The 26321-nt window shown below is 32.4% G+C and overlaps 1 long non-coding RNA gene across 1 annotated transcript in view; it reads left to right on the top strand.

Moving 5' to 3' along the window:
- Nucleotides 1-24035, top strand: part of LOC120354922 — a 45186-nt gene extending 21151 nt beyond the window's left edge. Inside the window, exons 2-3 of the long non-coding RNA XR_005573304.1 lie at nucleotides 16529-16590; nucleotides 23554-24035. This is a non-coding gene — a long non-coding RNA (uncharacterized LOC120354922). The remainder of the gene's footprint in view (nucleotides 1-16528; nucleotides 16591-23553) is intronic.
- The last annotated feature ends 2286 nt before the right edge of the window (nucleotides 24036-26321 follow it).

The raw sequence follows: 26321 nt of genomic DNA, 5'->3' as shown, positions 1-26321 counted from the left end.
AATTCCGAAAGAAAAATCACTGAAAATAAAAAAATCGGTAAACGTACGTGGAGGTGGAGTGTTATTGGTGATGGACCCATCCGAGGACAAGGTAAAAGTTCTAGGAAACAAACTAATTAATGATAAAGATTTAGAAATTAGTACTCCTTCGTTGAAAAAACCTAGAGTAATTATATATAATGTATCTAAAGAATTGAGCCAGAGTGATTTAAGTATAGAAATATTCAACAGGAATTTCTCATACACAATAAATAAAGAAAAATTTGATAAAGAATTCAACCCATTATTTAAAGTAGGTAAGAAAGAGAGAGAGTGCACCCATTGGGTAATCGAATGTTCTCCTGATATTCGACGAGAAATAATTAATAAGGGACGAATCTATGTAGATTGGACCTCTTGTCGAGTCAAAGATTACACATCAGTAACTCGTTGCTTCAAATGCTTGAAATTTGGCCACACCTCAAAATTTTGTAAAGCAGAAACCACAATCTGTGGTTTCTGTGCTCAAGAGAATCACGAATACAAAACTTGCCCTAACAAATCACAGGCGCCTATATGTGCCAATTGCAAGAACAATAAAAAGGATGATAAACATCTAGTAAATGATACAACTTGTCCCTGCTATATTAGAGCAATTCAAAGTTTAATAGATAAAACAGACTATGGCCAATAAAGTATTGTATTTAGAGCAGAGGTCAAAAACCTTTTATATCACTACACTTATTAAGAGCCAACTCGAAATTGTGTCATTCAAACATAAATACGAAAACCTTAACATTTTGCTGGCTCATCACATATCAAAAACAATTGACTCTCATTTTTCACTACTGTTTAACAGATTAGTTTCTGGAGCCTTTTACCTTATTGTGATAAATTTATTTTTACTCTATAAATATGACGAATGATTTAATAAATAATTTTGAAAATGAAATCTCAGTTGAGTCATACAATACAATTCAAGTAGATGATATTTTCAATTTCAAACCGCAAATTTATACCATTGAGCCATGTAGATTTGTGAATATTTGTCACATGAATATGAGAAGTATGAATAGAAACTTTGATAACTTAGCATATATTCTAGGGAATTGTGATACTAAATTTGATTTTATAGCACTCAGTGAAACTTGGATTAACGATAGCACAATTAATTACAGTTTGAATGATTATTCAATTTATAGTGTACCAGGTAGACTGAATAAATGCGATGGAGTTTGTATTTTTACTAGGAACACATTCAATGTTGAAAACATAAATTTTCTTATACTCGAATGTAATTCTCTAATACTGAGTGTCAGTATACCTGATGAAAATATTAAATTCACAATAGTTACTATTTACCGTTCACCTTCTTCTAATTTGCAAATTTTTCTCAATAGTCTGAATGATTGCATTGATTACTTGAAACATGAAAATAGTCAAAACATAATAATCATCGGTGATACAAACATAGATATAAACAGTAACACAAACTTTGTTAATGAATATTTCAATCTTTTGTCATCAAATGGTTTTAAATCTTACATTAATAAACCTACTCGAGAAATAAACGGATCCCAATCATGTATTGATCACATATTTTACAGAAAAACAAACAATGTTTGTGAGTCTATTATTGGATCAATAATGAAAACAAGTATTACTGACCACTATCTGACTTGTATAAACATTGGTCTTGGAGAAAATACTGGTAGAACTGAACCAAGTGTTAACACTAGAAAATCTATAAACTACCATGATTTGATAAATAATCTTAAGAAGTACAATTGGTCCGAGGTTGCATCACAACTTGATTTAAATATTGAAAATGCTGTTGAATTATTCGTTGATGCATTATCCACTGAGATAGGAAATGCAACCCAAATAAAAATTGTACCACACAAACTAAAGCCTCTCAAGCCTTGGATAACTGCAGGATTAATAACGTCAATAAGAAAACGAGATAAAATGCATCAGAAATTAAAAAAAAGCCTCAAAAACTACGGAAACACATTAAACAACATGATAAAAAAATCCAAGTATGACTACTATAATAATATACTACTCCAAAGCAGAGGCAATTCGAAAAAGACATGGGAGTGTATCAATGATTTTTGAATATAAAACGAGATAAAAAAATACCCAATATAGATCCCGAAGTTCTAAACCACCATTTCACGCATGTAGGTCAATTATATGCTAATAAAATAATAAATAACAGCTCTAGACAACGTACTCATGCCGATTCGTCAATCCCCTCATTCAATTCATTTTATTTGGCTGATACAAACAATGATGAAATAATAGACACAATCAGTTCTCTCAGAAGTAACTCTTCTCCTGGAGTAGACAATTTGAGTTCCGCCTGTCTGAAAAAAATAGCTTCCTATATCGTAGAGCCTCTTAAAATGATAATAAATAAATGTTTTTTGGTAGGTTATTTTCCTAAACTATTTAAAGTTGCTAAAGTTGTTCCTCTTTTTAAATCAGGTGATAAATCAAACCCCTCAAATTATCGCCCAATAAGTTTAATAAATAATTTAGCTAAAATAATGGAGAAAATTATACAGAGGAGACTAGTAAGTTATTTGAATAAACATAGAATTATCAATAGAAATCAGTATGGATTTAAGAGTGGCATATCAACAGAAGATGCAATATCCGACTTTTTGGAAAGAATAATTGAAAACTTCAACAGTAAAAAGAAAACTTTAACAACTTTCTTAGACTTGGCAAAGGCTTTTGACACTGTATCTCAGTCAAGATTATTAGAGAAGATAGAACACCTTGGAATCAGAGGCTCACCTCTCAAACTATTCAATAGTTATCTAACTCAACTACTTACGCTGAATACTTTATCAAGTAATAAAAAACTTACTGAATATGGTTTGCCTCAAGTCACTGTTTTATCACCAATACTTTTCCAAATTTATATTAATGATTTTCTTAAAGTTGACATTGGGGAACTGCTCAATCGTATCCTTTGCTGATGATACCGCTCTCACTTTCACTGGCAATTCCTGGGAGGACGTGCGCCTTAGCGCAGAAAATGGTCTCAGAGTAGCACAATCATGGCTCGATGAACATCTGCTTACTTTAAATGCTTCTAAAAGCGTATTCATGACTTTTTCACCCAATGCCCAAACACAACCTCATGAAATAGAAAGTATTAAAATACACCAAGTATTTATTGTATATCAAGTTGTATATCAACAAATCACTGCTTTTGTCCTGAAATTCGAAAAAAGGACCGAGTAAAATACCTGGGAATACTGTTGGATCCGTATCTGAGATGGAATATTCATATAAACAGCATGTGTTTGAAAATAAAATTTCTAATATATAAATTTCATCAAATTAGAGAACTAAATAACTTGAAAATAGCTCGATTAATCTACTTCTCTTATGCACAAGCTGTCTTACAATATGGAATAAGAGCTTGGGGTGGAGCCTTGAACACACATTTTGAAAAACTTTTCATAATTCAAAAATATATTATTAAAAAAATTCTAGACAAACCCAGACTTTATCCTACAAGCGATCTTTTCAATGAATTCAAAGTACTAACTGTTCGACAGCTGTACATAAAAAATTTGATAATATATATTAAGAAGAATAAAAATAAATTTCTTCTTCGTGAAAGAAACTTGAATTTAAATTTACGTCCTATTAGAGAAACATTCCATCAAGACAGGATGGATTTGAATGTATGTAGAAGACAATTCACTTACTTATCACACAGGATAATAAATCTTGTTCCTACTCATTTTGTTGCCAATACAAGCCGGAGCAAAAAACTAAATTGCGAGATTGAGGAATGGATAAGATCAAATAAAACTGAAGAAAAAATCTTCTAAGCACCAACTGTTTCTTGTTTTTATGTTTTGTTTTTTATCATAGAATAATAATTATTGTGTTTTACTAACTTTCATCTAATTTAATCTACAAATTTATATTTGTGTGTAAGTTCCACTAATCTTTGTTCTTATTTTGGTTTAATTTCTTAGTTTATATTGAATAAATATATTACTGCAACTTAGGTCTACGCACAGGTTTTACCTTGTAGGCTACTCCTTAAACATAGATGGACATAAAAAAATATACTGCAGTTTTGGGATCATTTTATATATTTAATAGTATTTTTCTTGTATTATTTTTAGATGTTATAATATTAAATTATTATAATTGTGTATGTTTTTTGAGAAATAAATTTGAATTTGAATTTGAATTACAGTAATCTCCTTACAAACAAATCACCTAACGATTTCATCAACAACAAAATCACCGGAAACAGAGACAACCAAAATTATAAATGGATTAAAGAAAATCTTTTTATTTTGATTTGGGAATATGAAATACTTATAATACATATTTCTTTGTACCAGCCATTTCTGACTATCACATTGTTATCTACTTTGCATTCTTATTTTTAACAATATGGGAAAAACTCTCAAGTTTATATTCCACATAAACTCACACTTAGAATCTCTATTCAATTCTTCTGTACTTTATGTGGATATTCTGCTTTTTATAACAATAAAATAATACTATCGGCTAGCGCACAAGTTTTATCTTATGCTAGTTGAGCCACAATTAATGGACCATACTTGTATTTACATTCGACATTTTTTCAAAGTTGTAGGCCTACATTATTATTATTCCATATTTTGAGTTATATTGAGTTAGTTATTATTGAGAAATGATATGTTTATGGATTTATTTATACTTCACTCCATTTTGTCTACTTGATAGTAATTTTATGGCGAAAAAAGTTGTTCAGAAGTGATAATGCATCAAACATGTATTTTCTATCCCGTATAATGTTAATTCAAATCCCTTACTTCATAATATGGTATGGTTTTTCTTTACTTCCTCCTTCATTTTCTTTTTTACACTTCCTTTCTCCTCCTCCTTCATGTTTCTCGTCTTCCTTTTTCTGCTTCATCTTATCGGATCTTTCTCTTTTCGTCTTTCTATATTTTCCCCATCCTGATTTTCTTGATTCTTTCTGCTTCTTGATATACTCATTCCATCAATTTGTTCTTATTTCCTTGTCTCTAATTTTTTTTCTCTTCATTCTCATCTTGCTCTCTGTTTTGCTTTTATTTTATTATCCCAATTTCCCCCTCTCTCCTCATTCTGCTCCTTCTGATGTTCATTTCTGCTCAAGTTTCTTTTTTAAACACTCTTATTAATAATAATCAATTGAAAAAACAACCATTGTTCTTTTTGATATTTCACTATGCGTCCTTCTTGTGTTGATTTTTCTATTCTTTCGATTCCTCCCCTCTTATTTTATTACTATTGGACTATTATTCTCAGGAAGTATTCCCTTTTATTCATTGTTTTATCCTTTTTAAACTTTTCCCTGTTCTTCTTTCACTAGCTCCCTCTACCTCCTCCTCCCACTCCTTCTCCTATTCAGCCTCCTTTTCCAACGCCTCCTCCTCTTCTTTCCCAACCTCTTCCTCCTCTTCCAACTTCTCCTTCTCCACCCCTCATCATCACCACCGGCTACTTCCGTCTCCACAGTTTTTCCAAACATCATTCCCCATATTTGAGGAACGGTGTAGATTACATGAGACTTACCCTAGTACAGGCTCTTATGTTAATTTTAATTTACATATAAATTGAAAGCAACATCTAGCAAAGAGCTGTCCTCAACATTCAACCAGTGATAGGCTATCGGCTCAACGAATCAGAAATCCAGGTTCCAGCCTGGTTTGATTGGATTCCAGCGTTTTATATGTAAATTATGTTGAAAATACATTAAAAAAACCAGTAGAAATCATGGAGTTGGATGAAATTTATCAGTTCTGACTCTCTCCAACAAATCTCACCATTTGAAGAAGAAATAACCTACTATTTCATAAAATAAATAACTTTTCACAATTGAATTATATTACGATATTGGGTAAGATAAATAATGGCAGATGTATAGAGAAGAATAGAGCTGATAACAGAGAAATTCGAATGAGTTTTAGTGTGATTGTTTCTTCACAATTATTAAAAAGATACTCAAAGCATCACATGTAAGCACAAGCCATGAAAATATATACCATTCATAATTCATCCTTTTGATGCGTAACATAATCTTCGACATGCCTATTTTACTGAAAGTGGCGAGGGAAATAATTTTATTTGATTTTTCACAATGTTCTTATTGAGGACTTATGATAATTGAAAAAAGTAAGCGGGAACCATATAAGAACAAATTTCCGAAAAAAATCCTCATTAATTTACGGTAGAATTATGTATGGAACTACTTAGTACTTTTGTTTTAACCCTGAAAAATCAATTTTCTCTATTATTTGTTGGATATTTGAGACTTCGACGACATAGAATTGATGTGTAACATTATCTGGTATGTGTAATATGAGAGAGAAAATTTCATTAGATGTCTAACACTTACTATTCTCGTTTTTGAAAAGGTTGTATGAAATTTGAGTGATTGACAAGCTAATATGAATTTACTTGCACTATTAGGCAATAAAAGGCTCAGCAAGTTTATAAATCAGCTGTGAAAATGATGATAAAATAATGTATTATATCCAGATATCACATTTCCAATTCTTTCATAACTATAATTTGACGATTGATTCATAGTATTAACGACAAATATATGACATTTATTTATATCTAAACATATATACATACAATTTCCGGTCCACTTCAAAAGAAAGCACCACCTACTCCTCTATTCAGTTTATTAAGCTTTTATGGGGCTTCCTGGTCAATAATTATATTTTAGTCGTTTTACTCAATAATAAATGGAGCTATATCGTCAGTGGAGGTTTACCGGGTTATTAACTATGAATTTATAACAACGATCATAATACTTCGACCAAGACAATAGGCTAGTTGAGTGCAATAATAGTAGGCTACGACTCAATAACACAAAGCTGGTGTTGGTAAGTTCTTTTTTGATCGCACTCTTCAATAAATAAAAGCATTTGTAAAAATGCAAACTGCCCGTTTCGGTTTTAGTGACTTGACTTTGTTCGGCCGGTTTAATGTGACTCATTCGTACACCATTTGCCATTGTTCACTACAATACCCAAAAATACAACAGAAATAAATATAGCTGGGTCGTCTTTACAGGTCTGGTGTGAATAGAAATGCGTTCCAATTCAAAAAAAGCATCAATTAACAATTCCTGATCATATTGATCTCTTGAGAAATTCTCTTTTGAGTTGGACAATGCTGATTTTTCAATAATTGAATTGAACAATGTCAAGTTTCAATGGTTTATGATTCAAGTCAACAATGCCAGTTTGGAATAGATACCTAATCGAAAAAAGCATTGATAATTTCTAATGCAAAATTAAATTCATCTGCTTGAATGAGTTTTTCGTTTTTCGCACTCTTCTATCACATCTCACAGGCCTCATCTGCTGAATTCATTTAATCTATTAATTTCTCCGTCAAGCAGCTCCACTAAAGATATTTGAATTTAAAATTTGAAATTTTCGATTTCCCTAGCTGTAAATATCACTCAATTCAAATTCAAATGAATTTTGTCTCATGGAAGCTACTGATGTGTTAAAAAGAAATTGATTAAAGTTAAAGAGAATTGATTTGAAGTTCTCGATTTAATTTCATTACCAAGAGACAAAACTTTCCACCGTTGCACATGAAGATGATATGAGAATTTTTGTCATTTTATTTGATTAGAAGTATTTAAATTGTTCGCTTGCCATGAATGGAAATTCTACGATTCATTATAAGTTCTCATCAATTCTAATCCGTTGATTATTATCCTTCAGAAGTGATGAAACCATCTGGAAATGATAAAAGTCTTCTAGCCACAGAACACAGAATTAATATTCAAACTTTACATCTTTCAAGCTGTTTACAACCCTTACAATAAATTTTCCACAATCCTTTTACCCTTCTATGATTTACCATATTATTTTCAACGTCGAATGAATCACAATAACCTAGAATAATATCTTGTCTGAATAATATAGAAAGAGTGAATTATATAGCAATAACTAGAATATATCTCTACAATTCAGAGGAAGTGCGGCAGTCTCCTTTACGAATTCAAGAAACTTATGAAAATTCCAAGATATATCATATGTAAACTGAAAGTCTGTAACAATTATTAATATTTTCAAATTCGAGAATATTAATATGAATATTATTCGTGTATTTCCTCAGTGAAACCCAGTATTCTTGCATACCGTATTGATGTAGGCTAGCCCTACATCATGTTATCATGTTATCATGTTAGCACGGTTGCCAAGGTGACTGTTTTAGCCACGAACGTTTACAAGTAAATAACTAGTTAGAGTTTCATGAGAGATGTTCAAAGATGATGATTTATTTTATTTTTATCTTGTTCATAAATGTAAACTTTTGATGAATAAAGTGTTAATTACAAAAACACAATTTACAACATTCGTGTCAGAAGTGAGATTTAATCATAAAAAATAATTGTGCTAAAAGTTTGTTACACAAAAAAAGTTTCACGTGAAAACAAGAGCAAGATCAAAAAGGGAGATGGAAGCACTCAACGAGATGGTAAATTCGATGAAAAAATAAGGTATGCTAAAATTAGTATCTAATATGGAACACAATTTGCAACAGGAAATCGAGGAAAGTTTTAAAAACGTTTGGGATTATTTATTTCAGTGTTGATGACTTTTAGAAGAAGAATCATGACCATTGGTTTGCTCTAGACTTTGACCAGCCTATTAGGTTGGCTCTGAGATATATGTACTGTATAACATTGTTAGTGTGCCACAAGTTATAGTGATTTACTCACAGGGGAGTCTGATCACGTGGAAAGAGGCTTACAAGAGATTCAGGCAATTGGAGTCAATATTCTTGTAACCTGGTCTGACTGATTTGAAAATTTTATGACTTTTAAAACAAGATTTTATCAATTTGAATTTCTTTATCTGATTAATGGAGAATGATTTCAATCAAATAGACAAACTGGGAATTTATGACTTGTCACACATAGGGTGTGGGCACAGGTAACTGCCTAGGGTGTGCAGGTTACGACATGCATTAGGATTAGGGTGAGAGGAAGCACGGCTGTCCGGAACTGCAGAAGCATGGCTGTCTGGCGGGGAGGAATTGTGTCTGTCCTGAGATATGACTGAGCAGAGTATTGTTCGATTTAGAGGTTTGAGACATCGTTGATGGGGACGCGATGAAGCCCACAAGGTTGAGGATCAAATGCTGCTATACCTAATTGTTCAAGATTCATTGGAAATCAGGAGAATCCAAATTATTTGTTATTTGGCCAAGAATTGAATTTTGCAATTTAAAAAAATGTTTGCTCAAAATTAGAAAGAGCAAGGAAAGACCTGTACTACATTGTGAAGAGGTTAATTGTGTACAGGATTAAGAAAACTGAAGGGAGACCAAACCAAAAGTTGTACACATTAATCGTCTACCATCTTATCAAGAAAATCTGTATGTTGGGGACCAACATCCCTAAGGGGGGAATACTGATGTAGGCTAGCCCTACATGGATACTTATCATGTGAGCACGGTTGCCAAGGTCACTGTTTCAGCCACGAACGTTTACAAGTGAATAACTAGTTGCAGTTTTATGAGAGATGTTCAAAGATGATGAAGTATTTTATTTTCATTTTGTTCATGAATGTAAACTTTTAATGAATAGAGTTTTAATTACAAAAACCCAATTTACAACAGTATTATGATTCTCAATCAACTTGAGTTGAAAAATAATAAAAATAAAATACTTTCCAATATGATACGGAATAATTGTACGAGTAAAGAGAAAAAAATAGAAGAAAGATTGAATCAGGTGATAGAGAAGAAATATGAATGGACTGGAGTCTTTCATATCTGGAATGACAAAGTTAGGACACAGCTTGTTCTCTCTCATTTAACATATACTAGCACTAGTTTTCAAGTGAAAACTTGAACTACTGAAATCTTGAAGAATTCAAAATAGGCCTATAACCAATTAACCATCCTCAATAAATGAATATGCAAAATTTCAAGTAAATCAGTCCAGTAGTTCAGATGTGATAATGCGTCATTCGTGAATTTCCTATTCTGTACGTGTATAAGTCAATTCTTTCCTTTATTGAATGAGCGAAGCGAATTCTTTGTTTCAAGTCAATCGGTGTTTGTCTGTTTGTTTGTACCGCAGTTACAGTCGCAGTAATGGTCCGATTTGCATAAAATTTGGTATACGAGTAGGTTGAAACAAGGCGCAGAGACCCATTTATTTAAAATTTCAAAATGCATCCCTGTTTCAAGATGGCGGCACTTTATTTGGAAATGTTACCCTAAAAATCAAACCAACTTTTCAATACTTTATAGGATCAGGTTGAAATTGGGCTCATTCTTCTCAGCGCTTCAAATCGGTATTATTTCATGTTCAAAATGTTTGAATTTGAATTTTTTTCAAGTCCCAATCCAAGTTTCAGATTTTTTATCTTTTCAACCGTGCTTCCGAGCTCGAAAGTGTAGATGGCCTTTATTCTTCAGCGCTTCAAGGTGGTCTCATTTAATATATAAAACTTTCAAAATTTCTTTTAAATTAGAAATTGATAATTTTTTTAGTTCCAAATTTCAAGTTTCAGATATTTTATCTCTTCAACCGCGCATCCTAGCTCAAAAGTATAAGAGACTTTTATTCTCCAGCGCTCCAAGGCGGTCTTATTTCATACATCAAATGATAGAAATTTTGAATTTTTTATATTTCGATCATTTTTTTCCAGTCTCACATTTCAAGTTTTAGATTTTTATCTCTTCAACCGTGCATCCTAGCTCAAAAGTGAAAAAAAAACTTTTATTTCTTAGCGTTCTCCACCGATCCTATTGCATGTATCATCATACTCTAAATTCAATTTGTATATGTGTTTGTGTGTGAATAGGCGGGTGTATGTGAGTAGTGAAGTTAGTGAGTGTAGCGAATTCTACTGTTCTCCGAACTACCAGTTATATTGAAGATAATACTCAACCCTTATTCACAATTCCATATATGGATACAAAAATATAGAGATGAGGCAAAATCAACTCATTGATTATGGTAATAAAATAAAAAAACTGTTGGGAAATTAAGAGGTCAGTTGAAAATAATAAGTTTTAACTTGATTCAACTTGATGACAAGTGAATGACAAGTTATCAACCGGAAGAATCACATGGAATCGGATTCCATTCATCCCAGCTGAATACAATGTTGTCAAATAAAATCAGTCAATCAATATTACGTTAGTATTGAAGACGAGAACACAAGATTTTCCTAAATGACAAAGAGCGAAGAATGGGCGGAAAGAGAGGTAAGGACTAAAGAGATAGGAGATGTGGTTGAACAAAATAGTAATTGAGAAATAGGAAACATGAAGTGGAACACAGAGATGAAGGACTGCGGGTAACCGGGGTGGCTCCCCTTTATGAGCAGTGCTCTCCATATTAGGCAAGTAGAGCGCAGCATTGTGAGCAAGTAGTAGATTTCCTACCGATCGAGCTTTTCTACTTTTCTTTCTTTTGCACACTACACAAGACCCACAAGACCGCATCTGTTGCGATTGGCGTCAGTCAACGCAACTGTCTGACGACAGGCCTTTTCTTCCATCACTGGCTTGAAACAAAAGTTGCTACTTGCTCGGAGTGCCACTACAACAACAATGGGGTAGGCCATCTGTGCATTTCACCCCTATCTCCACTGAAAATCTGATTTAGATCTATAATAGTGGTAAGTAACAGGCTCCAAAAAAGTAACTTGGATGTGAATCTGGATCTGATTGATCGAACAAAGTGAGTTCCAACTGATGACTGAAGCCTCGATTCGTCCGTTTGTATGTTTGTTCGACAATTACTTCCATAAACTTTCAACATTGAAACATTATACAGATTGACTCACTCCTTCATCCTTTTTGAGAATGTTAGAGGAGAAAAATATTGCATAAGAAGAAAAATGCAGTGACAAATCATCCAGCTGACTGCTGGGGAGTTCTCACACAATGTCTGACCATTATGCGTCTGTCTAGACATTTGATTCTGAAATCAGAATCAATCGGTTGAGTTCTGAGTAATAAACGCACTATAATATTTTTAATCGAAATCAATCATAACTATTAAACTTTTGAAACTTCAATAGGGGATTTTATCAATGGGAAATGTAATACAATATAACTTGGGAGGGGTTATTGAAGGGAATAACCAACATGTTGAATATTGATTGATTGAACTCCATATTAGGCCCATCATATCTGGGGAGTATCTGTCAGTATAGAGTTATTACTGAAGGGACTCTCTTTTCAAAGATGTTCTGATCTGGGAACAAAAAAATACATTGACAATAGACTTTGGTGGGGCCATATAATTATATTATCTAGCAGTTGCCGATGATATAGTTCCAATTCCAAACAAACATAACGCCAATTACCTTCAAAAATCAATATCCCGGCAGAATAAAATTCGAAGAGCTTGTTTTTATCTGCTCATTATGATCGAACTCCAACATCCGCAACAGGATTTCAATTGTGAACGAGGAATATTCATTAAGAATTGCATTTTTCCTGATTATCTAAAATTACTGGCATTCCGAGATGTCTGTAGCATTATTATTACTTTGTGCACACCCGGCACAGCCTTGATGTGGAAACCTTGGATAACGCATTGATTATAGAGGAGGCTTCTGATTACTGTCTCTGACCTTCTACTTTCTCTGACGTGGAATCAAACAAGAGAAACAGAGATGCCTGACTTACAGTAGCTTCTCGATGTTTGGTGAGGGCTGAGAGGACATGTTGCACCATCATGACTTGTGATAGCCCTGAAGAAAAACTTGAAAAAATCAAAGAAATCTATACTATTGGAGAAATATGTGAAGATTGATTGATGAGATATGTAAATGATAATTCAAGTATGTGAGACTGACAAAAATTTAGAGCTGTAAAAACTAAACAATAACCGTTGTAATTGGAGTAATGAAGGAAATCCCCCCCTTCTCACCACAAAGCCGGAAGAACAATATTGGAATACAGTTTTATTGCTTCATCCTTTTAAAGTGCTTTTCCAATGGTGAAAAAAAATCGCTGTATTAGGGGACAATATTTTCCCTTTGTTTTGATTAAACCATTTTGGAACTAGTCTGAGATGTTCTATAAATTTCAGAGTGACAGCTAACAAACATTTAGAACAACATTATTAAAACATTTAATAATTTCATTATTACCGATAGAAATTGAAATTGTAGATTGAAATGGTGACGGATTCATTAAAATATATTATGATAATCATGTATGAAGTATGAAACAAATTCTATGACTGAAAACGTCGTTTAACTTTATCACGAATATTTATTTTGTAGATAATTTCAATTGTTCACACTGCATGCATCATTATGTGTGTTGCGAAGATTAATGTTACGTATTCAACAACATTTTTTTATTCTCATCCCTCCAGCTTTTGAGACCTAGCAACATGATAGCTATAAAATTGATATCATATCCATTTCCCCCAATCTCCCTTCTACTGAATCTCTCTCCAGCTTCACCCTTCTCCGTCTTCTCCCTCAGAAAGAGGCAAAGTGCACTGACGACCTCTTCATTAGTTGCCCATTCAAATCAACCCCTACTTCCAGCTTCATTCCCCTGCCATACTGAAGCACCTTCCGAGCACGAGAGTAGGAGAGTAGTGAGTTCTCATCCGCTAGCGTAATTTGCTTGTTCAAAACAATGAATACGTGACTACATGTTACTTCAACTCAAGGGTGTGCTTCAATGTCACTCATTCTCGTTCAATTCCGATCAGTACCACATGATTTGTGCTTCCAGTTTTCATTCTTGTCTGGTTGGTTCGATGCTTAAATTTGAAAAATATATATTCTTTAAGATTTAATTCATCAAATAATAATAACTATATTTTGTAAGTCTATCAATCCTAATGAGGAGCTCATTAAGCTGAAAATAACTTGTTCACATGTGAATTTATGTTAACCACGTGGATTGGATGGATGAACAATAATCCAACCCTGAATAATGCAGATTTAATTATTAATTGCAAGGAAGTTAAAATTTCTCTAAGCTCTGGAGTTCATAGAGGTGTGATATGAATCAACTTTCTGGCGACGCCAGACAACTTTCTGGCATAGCCTATTATGTAAAGTTTCCCTATAATCTTAACTTTCATTTAGATTAAATAAACTCTTGTTTCAAGCTACATTCTTCTGAAATCACGACGAAATTATGCTGATTGGCCTTTTATAAATTATACAGTATGTGGATGAAAGTCTGATTTTCATTGCAAATAAATTCACCTCACAAAAACCTCTTCTATTATGGCTGTTCTCATTTGAAAGTGAGTATTTGTTCTAATCATTTGATGAAGCAGCTTTCACAACCCAAGTAAACAGTTACAAACGTAACATCGAATTGGAGATAAAGTGTACTTGCACATTTTTGCATATGGTTGAGTAAATTTTTGCATTGTTCTTGATTTTATGTGCAGCATTCCACTACAATTGTACCAGACATTTGTGCCTTTCTCTCCTTTTATATACAAACATTACATTTTCAAAATTGAAGTATTCCAACAGCAGTTGTTATTCGTAATTAGTGCACCATACCTCGAAAATCGTTTCTTGTAGCTGTTTGTGGATCTGTAACATTACTTTCAACATTCACAATTGAGAAACCGGGCTTATGCTCTAATTTATTCATTCATACATGAAATAGGAGAAGTAGAACATACTAAACCTGAGAATATTCTCATCCTAAATCTATATGGATAGTCTTTGTAGTGGAAATGAAAATTCTGTGGTAGAGATAGACATTTGCGAATTGATGTGATTGCTTCAATCAATAAAATTTTCATTGATAATGAATTTGAAGAATAAATATTGAGTGACGAAACTTGATGAGGAATGCTATTTCTTGTATTGTATTATTAAATATGTAAAGTGTTTTTCTTTTTTATCCAATAAAATTTTAATTTGAAAAAAAATTGTTTGGGGTGAAAGTTCACCTCCTCTATCACAATATGGGTATTATAATATCAAAATGGATAACGCTGGGTTTTCGTTTCTGCGTAAATGCCGTCGTCGACCATGACAGGGTGAGGATCTCAGATTGGGTAGATTTCAATTCGTCTATATAACCTAAAAGATGATTTTCAATTATATTCTAATGAAGGAGGTTGAATTTATACTTTTATGTTTTCAAATGGCAATATATTGATATTATTAGAAATGTTTTGATTCTTGAATAATAAATACAAATAATGAAGACTTATTTTATCAGCTGTTTTAGCACACTTGGAATTTGGACAATATAAATGTCAACAATGCTTGTCGTCGTCGACTGCGGAAGTTTGCGCACAAACAAAAATGCACCTCATCCGGATATTAGAATAATATTGAAATTATTGAACTTTGATAACAAAATGTGAACTATAGCCGTTTACTAGGTACTCACTTTTGTTCTTAGGGCTACTTTCATGCCTTGTGATAGATATAAGGGTACTTGATAACTTCAATTGTGTTACGTTTACTAAGGTTTAAAAGTGAAGATTTTTCTCGTTGTTTAATTGTTGGTGAAATTAGTTATTGTGAACATTATTTGATCAAATGTGAATTTTAACCACATCACTTTCACTACTACTCCTCCAACACATAAACACCTGAAAACACCAGCAGTTATTTTACAAGTCCAATCTGTCTAATCTTATATCAAGAAAGTCATTCAACAATAAGTCAAAACTTAACTTCAATTTCGAAATAGTCTTTCTATTCAATGTTTGAATCTCTTAGGAATTTGAACATCACTATTCAATAATTTGATTACGAATATTTGATTATTGGCTTCTCTGTATTTACTAGATGGAATGCAAAATATTCAACAGAAGATAAAATGTCAAGCGAAACCTCAAAATCAGATTTATTACTTCAAATGTCTTGTTAATTTTCTATGAAATTCTCAAAATTTTGTTCAATATTGGATCTCTCAAAAATATTCCATAAAATTCAACAACACTTTTTGACACTATTTGACTCATAAAAGCTAGGAGATATTCCGATCACTTCTATTCGGTGGAATTTTGATCGTGTACTTACAAACTCAGGTGATATGTGAGAAAACATAATTCCTACAAATATACAATTTACAGATATAGATACAACCTCTTATGATTCCTAGATAAGAAACAAATTCTTATTAGTTGGATTCTCTTGCAATGTGATTGTGTTGACCTGAGCCTAGCTGAATGACTGAATGACTGAATGACTGAATGACGTTCCTATTGAATTGTAGTAGGTAATGCAAATAGCACGTGATTTCCCAGGCTACGATTCTCATAGGAATATTGATACTTCTATGCAAGGATACCGATGAAAACATCTAACAATCGAATTCTGCGTCATTCACAGATGCGGAAACTCAATGGAGACAAAAAATCTAAAAAAATCTCTTTCTACAGTTGGCGTCCTCCGTGGAATTATCTCTGTGAGAAAAATTCATGCGCTAGCAAAGTACAATAATGATAGTATAGAAAGGTTATTCGTGTCATTAAAACAGAAGAAATAATAAAGCTGATATTTTCTTTGCTTTACAGGCTGATGACAATGGAAGATTTATCCAATACAAGCTGAGTTGAGTAACTGAACTGGAGGGGAGGTGAGTTGATTTATAGTTAGAAGTGACTAGTAGTTGAGAGCTACATCACCTACACAATAAGATAGGCTTCTATCTTCAACATCTATTCAACTATCAGAAATCACATTGATATTCATATATAATATTCTTCAATAACGTAGCCTACTCGTTTAATTTTTCTACAAAATGTTTTCAAAGGACAAGGTGAATTAATATAAATGTCTATATGAAGAGTGAAAACCTGATGAGAACGGAATCAGCATGAACTCACTTTATAAATAATCTCCTAACAATCAAGTGAAATATTATAACCAATATTATTGAATAAAACTGGTATTTTCAAATATAGTTTTCACTTCAAATTCTATTGAATAATTCACTAATTCTTCAATCCATTCTACATTCAATCTATCTCTCAATTCACAGCGAGTCTGAAAGCACAAATTGACTGACATTTCCAAAACTTCAATTCTTTCCAATCAGCCTATTCAAAATTTACAACTCTAGTTATTGATGACTAATTTCAATATTGGTGATGGTAATCATTCATTGTTATAAGTCCGTCGTTAATATCCCGTCATAAGTCAGTTGAAAAAATCACAAACCATCACCATTGTTGAACGTTTCATTCAGGTTTTTCAACACATTCACTCCATGATTTTGTTGCATATCTTGGAGCAAATTGTAAAATGAATACATTACAATTCATAGCAAATGTATTTGTCATTTTGACAATTCATAAGTGAATGATTCGAAAGATGAGAATAATTTACTTAATGGTCTAGCAAAATCTTTGCACTCAACTATAATTGAGCTACCAATTTTTTCTCTCTATTTGTCTCTACCACATCGCGGTCGTGTGTTGATGGGAAGAGTAATTATTTTATATCCTTTTCAGATAATCGACAATTATTTGTTGAACAGGGGTGCCCACAAGGGGGGGGGCATGGCGCAATTTGCGCCATCAACATTTTTGGGGGGGGGCATGATTTTTTGTATATTTTATGTCAACATTTTGAATTATGATTAAAAAATCAAGGTATTAAATAGAGATATCCTAATGTAGTTAATTTTTCCCACCTTTACAATGTTATATTTTGCTAAGTGTAACTCAATATAAAGCATAAGCACAATTGATAATGTTTTGTATGCAGGAATTTTAGTAATTTTAAGCCTATGAGTTTGAAGGTAAATCTTTGACAAAAATAAATTATAACTTCATCATTAACTATTATTCTGATCTCCTTTGTTTCATTTTAATTTTTAATGGTCCTGTGTTTGAGTTTCCTTGCTGTTGCAAGAAATATGCAATATTTTTCTCATTTTCACAGTCTCGACAGTTTTTCGATTTAAACAGTAATGCAAGATCAATTTAGGGCAACTCAGCTTATAGAGCATGGAATTTTCTCTCATTTAAGACCAATTGCAAGTTTCTATCATGTATTGTACTCATTTTAGAGACTCTTTAATAACAGTAAAATCGCAAGAAAAATGAGAAAATAAAGATCATCATTCAATTGGCTGTAACTTTTCAACGGTATTGAAAACAGAAGTATAATTCATGGGAGTGAAAAGAGGAGAATATTCATCACAACCTCGACTAATTTTTGGATTTTTTATCTGAAGGGTTCCACAAGATACGCAACGTTGCATATGCGAGACTGTGAAAATGGGGGAAATATCACAAATTTCTCGCACATTCAAAGTTAGTTGTGTATCTTGTGGAACACTTCAGATAAAAAATCCAAAGAGTAGTCCTGCGCGACCAGTCAATTCATTGGAAATTTTATTATCTTTAATATTATAAGAGAATGCTTTTACTCGATAAATTCAAGGTTCTCGAGATTTAATGGAAAACTTAAAAAAAGTCCAAAATTTTGGGGGTGAAGTCGCCCTCTGGCGTGTCAGAAAATTTCAGATTAGAATTGAGCGCCCCAAAATACAGATAGAACCATCGAAAAAAATTCTTTCGGGGCTGTTTCCTGAAAAACGATCATTTGACTGGACTATAAGTTGTTATCCTGTTATATTAAGCGAGCAATTTCTGTATATCTCTTTATATTTTTCTATTTTTTATCTGGCTATCTCGTTATATGGTTATTTATGTTCAACAGATCTCGGAAACGGCTCTAACGATTTTCACGAAATTCGGAATATAGTAGGTTTATGATATCAAAATTCGATTGCACTAGGTCTCATCCCTGAGAAAACTCCCTGAAGGACATGGAAAGGATAATTCATCCTTGGAAAAAGAGATGATGATTTCTTCTGTGAATAAATCACAGACGAAATATATTTTTCGTAGTGAATAAATCAAAATTTGGGTAAGTAACAGTTTTGGGCTGTGCCTGTTAGTACTTCCCCAATCATTTTAAAGAAATGATTATCAATGAAAAAAATCTGTTTATCAATGAATAAATAACGAGCAAAGCTCGGTGCCCCGATATTTGGTATTAATAGATAGAATTTACAAAATGTACTTGTTCAGATGATATCTTTATTCCAAAAACCAAACCATTTAAAGATACATTTTGTTCGACTTGTGTTATTTACTCCTGTAATGTTAAAAAGTAAATACTACCAGCAACCCAGCAACACAACATCAGTGACAACCTATTCCAATTCATGATAAATATCGGGGCACCGAGCTCCGCTCTAGAGTACATACAAATGCATATAAAAATTATTACGAAAGAAGAAATTATACTAAATATTCATAGTTCATACAGAAAGGTTCTATCTAATCACAGTCGATTGAGATTAATTCGCAGAGGAATGCAAACATTTCTGTCACAAAAGCATGTTAAATTTTAATCCTGATTCATTTCACGTGAACCAAATAACAGAAGACCATCTCAAAAAGATAGCTTATCTGATTGGTTCTACTGGAATTAATCAGGATTAAAATTTAACCGGCTTTTGTACAACTGTCACTAAGTACCTGATTGAATTATGTACAAAAGTTCAACAGCTGAGTCATAATTTTGTCTCAGTCCCACACACATGCACTCGCTCACTCACTTCCATCATCAACAGATGCCGAAATTATCAGCTGTTTTTCCAAGGATGAATAAATTCTTTTAATGTCCTTCAGCGAGTTTCCCCAGGGATGAGACCTAGGGTAATCGAATTTTCATATTATAAACCTACTATGTTCTGAATTTCGTGAGAATCGTTAGAGCCGTTTTCGAGATCCGGTGAAATACAAACATATAAACATCTAAAAATTTAAACATCAAAACATCTAAACAGAAATTGCTCGTTTGATTGTATAGGATTTAGAATACCTAAACTTTATTTATTTATTTATTTATTGATATACATATACATATAAAGACTCACAGACAATACCATTAAGAGCCTTTTTTACACAATTAATAGATAACCATACTACATAATAATAAAAACTTAAAAGATGAAAAATATTATGGAAAAAAATAAAGAAGAGAATAAGATAAAAAGTAAATCAAAAATTGAAATAATAATAAAAATTAATAATAAAGATGAAGAAAACAAAAAGAGTTTCAGCCAGAGCTCATAACATTTCATGACTCAAACGAGCTACAAGATAAATTCATTTCACAATTTTTCTTAAAGACATTAAATGAGTTCGAAAACGGATCTATATGTTCATTCAAAGTATTATATAATCTTAGACTTTTAATAAGAAATGAATTATAGTGATAAGTAGTTATCACAAAAGGGATGTTGAACAATATATTTTTTCTAGGTCTAGCATAAGGTACATTGAAATTCAATAAATTTATGACTGATGGAATATGAACTTTATGATTTAAAATGTTGAATAATAGCAATAGAGCATTTACAGATCTGCGTAATTCTAGAGAGTGCACTTTAAATATCGATCTTAACTCACTAGTTGGAAAATTAAAGGGACAAAAGCAATCAAATTTTTTTATGTATAAATGTCTCAGAATTCTATTTTGAATTTTTTCAATTTCATGAATGTCTGTCACATTATAAGGCCCCCAAACTACTGCAGCATATTCAAGTTTACTGCGAACTAGTGCATTGAATATTCTTAAACTAACATCACAATTAGTGAATGGTTTGGTATTGCGAAATATAAAACCCAGTAATTTATTAGCACTACCTAGGGTATAGTTAATGTGGCTCTTGAAATCAAGCCTTGGGTCCATGATAACTCCAAGATCTCGGATGTTATTAACACACTCAAGATTGTCACCTCCCAATGTATATAAATGGTGCTGAAAATTTATCTGCCTTGTATACACCATGAATTTAGTTTTAGATACATTTAACTTGAGTCTGTTCTGACAACACCAAAGGTTAACTCGATCAAGATCGTCCTGCAATCTGACACAATCATCAATGCTTTTTATTGACCTGTAAAGTTTTACATCATCTGCAAATATCAGGATTTCAGATTCTTTAATGCAATGCAATGCAACTTGCCGACATTATATATTGTATGAATAAAATCGTTCCAAATTTGTATGAATGTTTACCAAGATTGCTATGCAATATTCTTTTGCAATAAAGAATTATCAATGATATTATTATTCAACTTTTTATAAGTAACCTTAACATTTAAAAAGCAAGGCCTCCCTTACTTATCTTTTAATATCCTATTAAAATATGTGTCATGTAGTTTTTCCTGATGTAATGAAGTTCTTTCTAGTCCTCCCGAACAAGAACGGGTGCACTGCTAGTCTCAAAAATAATATCAAAAAGATACTTTATTTCTATTTTAAAGAGATAAGAAACGATGGTATATATTTTTACAATATTATGAAAACAGAAAGAATTTCTCACAAGACCAAAGGTAAATAATGTCCTATGGAAGATTAGAATGTAGAGGTGCGTACAGATATACGCGCCGCGAACATGAGCAATTCACTTTTAATCAGCTGATTATATCTGTATTTTTACAGAAACGGTAAAATACAGATATAAAAAGCTTGGCATCAGCTGATTAAAAGTGAATTGCTCATGTTCGCGGCGCGTATATCTGTAAGAACCTTTAGATGTGAATTTTATTGTCATACACTGACTAATGTTAAAAACTAAAGAGTTGGGAGTTGGGGTACTTTGGGGGGGGGGTTATTACACATGGATTAGGGGGGGGGGGGCATTACACTTGAATTGGGGGGGGGGCATGCGCCATTGGCCTTGGGGGGGCTGGGCACCCCTGTGTTGAAACACCGCTGATTTATGAAGTTACATCACAATATTATACAATCGTTATTCAAATTGCATTCAATCTTTATTCTCGTTGATTAATTTCTCATACTTTGTAAAATTCGTTGAATAATTAGCAATACGGTAGTCATTTAATGTGAATTAGTGTATAAGCAGGTAAATATAGTATATAAATTTATTTATGTGTAACATAAATAAATGAAGAACTATAATCTAATCTAATCTGTTTTATTCGTCTATATACAAATATCGTATAGGCCTATGTCTCTAAATGCTGTTTTACCCTGAACTTCTCTCCTCTTATAATGAATAATGATCATTCACACCTATCCATATTATCCTCACTTGTCCACCTTCGAAGACTTCGTATAGGAACTTCATTCAACAATTTTCTATAAAACATTCAACAAAAAAATACTGTATGAAATGTATATTGATAATCTTACAGATTAATGAGTTGAGTATAGCCTAATCAAAACCATATTTGTGTATATGTGACCCGTTCTATGAAAAGGGACCTTATGGTCAAACAGTAAATTTCGCAGGAGAGCAGAAAATATGAATGTTGGTTGAAAGTGTCGATTTATAGTTATCAGCTGATTATGATGCATTTATTTCTCCTCTACTTGTTGAACAGAACAGTATTGCGTTCTCTATGCTCTATATAATTGTATTTTATAGATTTCCAAGACACTGCAACTTGACTAAAAGGGACGTTTGGGTTAGATTTAACCCGAAGGTCCCTTTTATTTCTTAGTGCTCTGTAATTTTTGTACACTATTTAAGGTTATGTTACACTGTTCTGAATGAGATGTTTCGTCTATTGTGAGTTTGATTTCAGTAATAAGAATGAATTTAGAAGAAAAACTTTCAAGTAATTTCTATATAAATTCAGTTTTCAGTTAGATTTTTACTTTTAAGTAAGATTTAGTTTAGATTTATGAAGAAAAATGGTGTTATTCTTGTGTGATTTACCAAATTGAATTTCAAGCAATCTTACAAGTAGCCTATCAGCTAATTTGTATTGGCTAAAAATTTACCTATTTCATTAATTTATATAAAATTATCCAACTGAAAATTGAATTTTTACTTCTAAGTAAGTGTTTGTCAAGATTTACACACAAATAGATGAAATATTTCAAATGTAGCTTGTAGTTATGTTATTGAACACCTTATTCTCACTGTAAAAAAGTGCAATTTTCGAATGCGATTTCTCAAAAAACACTTTTTTGATATGCATACTTTGAAAAATCATGAAAAAGTCATTTTTTGAGATACAGAGATGGAAAAATATGGAAATTCTCAGCAGATTGTCCTCTGTTGAATAATATTGGAAAAGCATTTTCAAAATTTATTCTAACCCTAAGGTCCCCTTTCATAGAATGGGTCAAATATAAACATTCATTGAATAAAACACCTGGAAAAGTGAAATCACTTTCGCCGATCTAATCAAATGCCAGAGCCTTCATTGTGTCTAATATAATAATAAACATTTGTGTGCTTCATAAAAACTTTTAACAAGACTACCTCTCAAACAATCATCTTTGATTCTCTGTTATTCTCTTTTTATAGCTTGTTTTCAAGTAGTCCGATAAGCAAATTTATTTGCAGAGACCAAACAACGTTAATTATTTTAAATTGTACTTGTCAACAGGTAGGATCAACGATCTCATTAGTGAGGTTTAAGGTAAGTCATCGTTCTAATGCCGGTGCGATAGTAATAAGCATCATAAAAGCTCAATTTTTATGTCAAGATCCATCACGCAAGATAGATGTAACAGACCAACCGTATGATTGCAGATGAGTGAGTGAGGAAGGGAAACTATCGCACCAGACATGTGCTGCTATCTAGTGGCGCGAAAAACAAACGAACCAGTCCGATCTCCAGACCATGGATCGATATAAAACAGTTTCCAACTTTGGAGTTTCGACTATAGATCGCGCTCAGCCTATATTACACAGAAAAGGAATCACATTCCTTCACTGTAGCCTACACTGCATTGTGCTTTGGAAGTGTAGAAAAACCACCTCAGACCTGAAGAACAATATTTTTCATTGAAGATTTATTTATCTTCACCATTTATGTCAATATGATTTTCTAAGACCTAAATTATTCATGACTGTAACCTATCAAATTTTAGCCCATTGGCTGTTGACTATGTAACACATTCGAATATATAAATATTATAATTTATAAATTTATAGCATGTGTACTATTTTACAATGACCACAGAATATTACATTTAAGAAGCATGAACAAATTATACGTTTACAGTGAAGAGTGTTATTGACAAGTAGCGACTTTCATTCTCTTCCTTGACGTGCCCCTCTTCCTTGTGATCTAGGTGGTGAAATAAAAATGAAATGAAATGAAAGAATGAAATTCCCACTCTAAAATGAAATATTAAAAATAAAATATTTTTCGCCCCACTTGGATGTAATGAGCTGGTTTACGTGCGTCATATGGAGGCCGAAAGTGATTGTTTTCTGACCAGGCCGGTAAAATTTTTACGGCCCTAGGGCTGTAAAATAACCTTGAAGTCAGCTGATTCTGATTTGATGTGAACGTGTTTACAAAATAGTTTATGAAACGGAATCAGTTTATGCTTCTAGAATTGAATAAAGTTTTTGCAATAAGATACTATAATGTTATTTGGATGAATGGAATACAAATGAGATATTATAAACTTTTCAAATTCAATTTTCAGAGTATAATAGAATCTAACCTCAAACTTCCTAGTTACAGCGTTTATCACGGAACATGGTGGATAAACGGAATCATTTTATGCTTCTAGAATTCTGCAATAACATACTATCATTTTATTTGGATGAATAAAATACAGATAAGATATATATTATAAACTATTCAATTAATTCGATTTTCAGAGTAGGATAGAACTTCTAACCTAAACTTCCGTTGGCCAAATTTCAAGTGTACTAAAACAGCTGATCAAAAACTTTTCATTATTTGTGTTTATCATTCAATAATTAAAACATTTATAATAATATCATCTTATTGTCATTTGAAAGAATAAAAAGTATAAACTCAACCTCTTACATAATCTTTTAGACAAATCATAATAAAAAATAAAAATACTTGGACAATTTCTTGATATTCAGATTACCTCAGATTTGCTAGAGCTATGACCTTCCACTTTTGCTTTTGGAAGTGCTTATAATAGACAATTATTCTCATATGTATATTGTTTATTTTTCTGTGTGGCGAAAAATAACGTTCTCACCATGGGCAAAAATGTTTTTCCGGCTCTCAATCTTTTCTAGTCCTCGGCCTACGGCCTCGGACTTGAAAACCGATTTCGAGCCAGAAAAGTCTCATTTTCGGCCCTAGGTGCGAAATATACTATTGTGATTACATTAGGCTATTGTAAAACGTCGTTAGATGGATCCCGTTTGACTCGAAAGTCCCGATCTCCCGATGATAATCCTGATCGATTTCTGGAAAGATTTAATTTTACAATCTTTAATTAAAGCGCATAGTAAGTAAATAGTACATTAGGCCTACACTGCACATCTGTGATGACGAAAATCGAATGTGGCCAAAACTTTTTCGGCTGTTTTATTATGCAGTGTTTTATTGTGCTGTGTTAAGTATAAATGTTTCTTCAATTGCGCAAAAGGTATTGTCTTGTGTTCTGAATATATAATAATTTGACATTTTGCTTTTGCGAGTATGTTTTGATACGATGGAGCATATGAATAAAGTTGAGCGTTTGTTTATAGGCCTACCTCTTAAATATTGATAATATTTTATTCATTTTCTATGAATAAACGTGAGCAACACTTTCTGCTCATGCCATGCTCATCAAAAACATAGTTTGATCATTTGCTCAAAAGTAAAGCCTATGCTCAGAATTGTATGAATAAACTAGAGCATATTTGCTCAACTTTTGAAACAAATGCTTCAAAAAAAGGTAAGTCTAGTCTAGAGCTCAACGAGTTCGTGTGAGGAAGAGGAATCTATACCAGATAAAATCACAACCAATAGTTGAGAACTATAAAACTATTTTTAGACTCAACCATGAAAATGTTCAACGTATGGCTGATATGGCTGCTTTGTTGATGTTCAACGTATGGCTGAACATTTCAGGAAATATAAATGAAAAGAAAGGAGAAGCTTTAACATCCACACAAAAGTTGCAATTGTTTTTGAGGTTAGTATAAATAATAATTAAAGCAAAATTGACTGATTTTTTAATAGATGTGATAGCATTCAAACAAGTTAAATTCTAATTGGATTTTTTATCAAAAGTGATATATATCACCATTATTCCTACAAAAATGAATACAAAAGATACCTATCGGATGGAGTTCCAATAAAGCTGAGCCCTAGTTATCATGTTACTTCTATTTTTGCTGCCATCACAGAATAGGAAATAGGCATTTGAGAAGATTTGAGTGTAGAAGATTTTAAAAAGGCTATTAAGATTATAAGATTATGCTGGATATTATTATAGAGATGACATTTTTCACACCATTATTTCACAATTCAGAACTCAACTAACCTAAAACTCAATTTTTAGATAGAGAACAGAGCAGACGACCAAACA

The sequence above is a fragment of the Nilaparvata lugens genome, chromosome X, assembly GCF_014356525.2.
Source record: "Nilaparvata lugens isolate BPH chromosome X, ASM1435652v1, whole genome shotgun sequence".
Classification (NCBI taxonomy): domain Eukaryota; kingdom Metazoa; phylum Arthropoda; class Insecta; order Hemiptera; family Delphacidae; genus Nilaparvata; species Nilaparvata lugens.
This window is presented reverse-complemented; position numbering and strand designations above follow the sequence as displayed.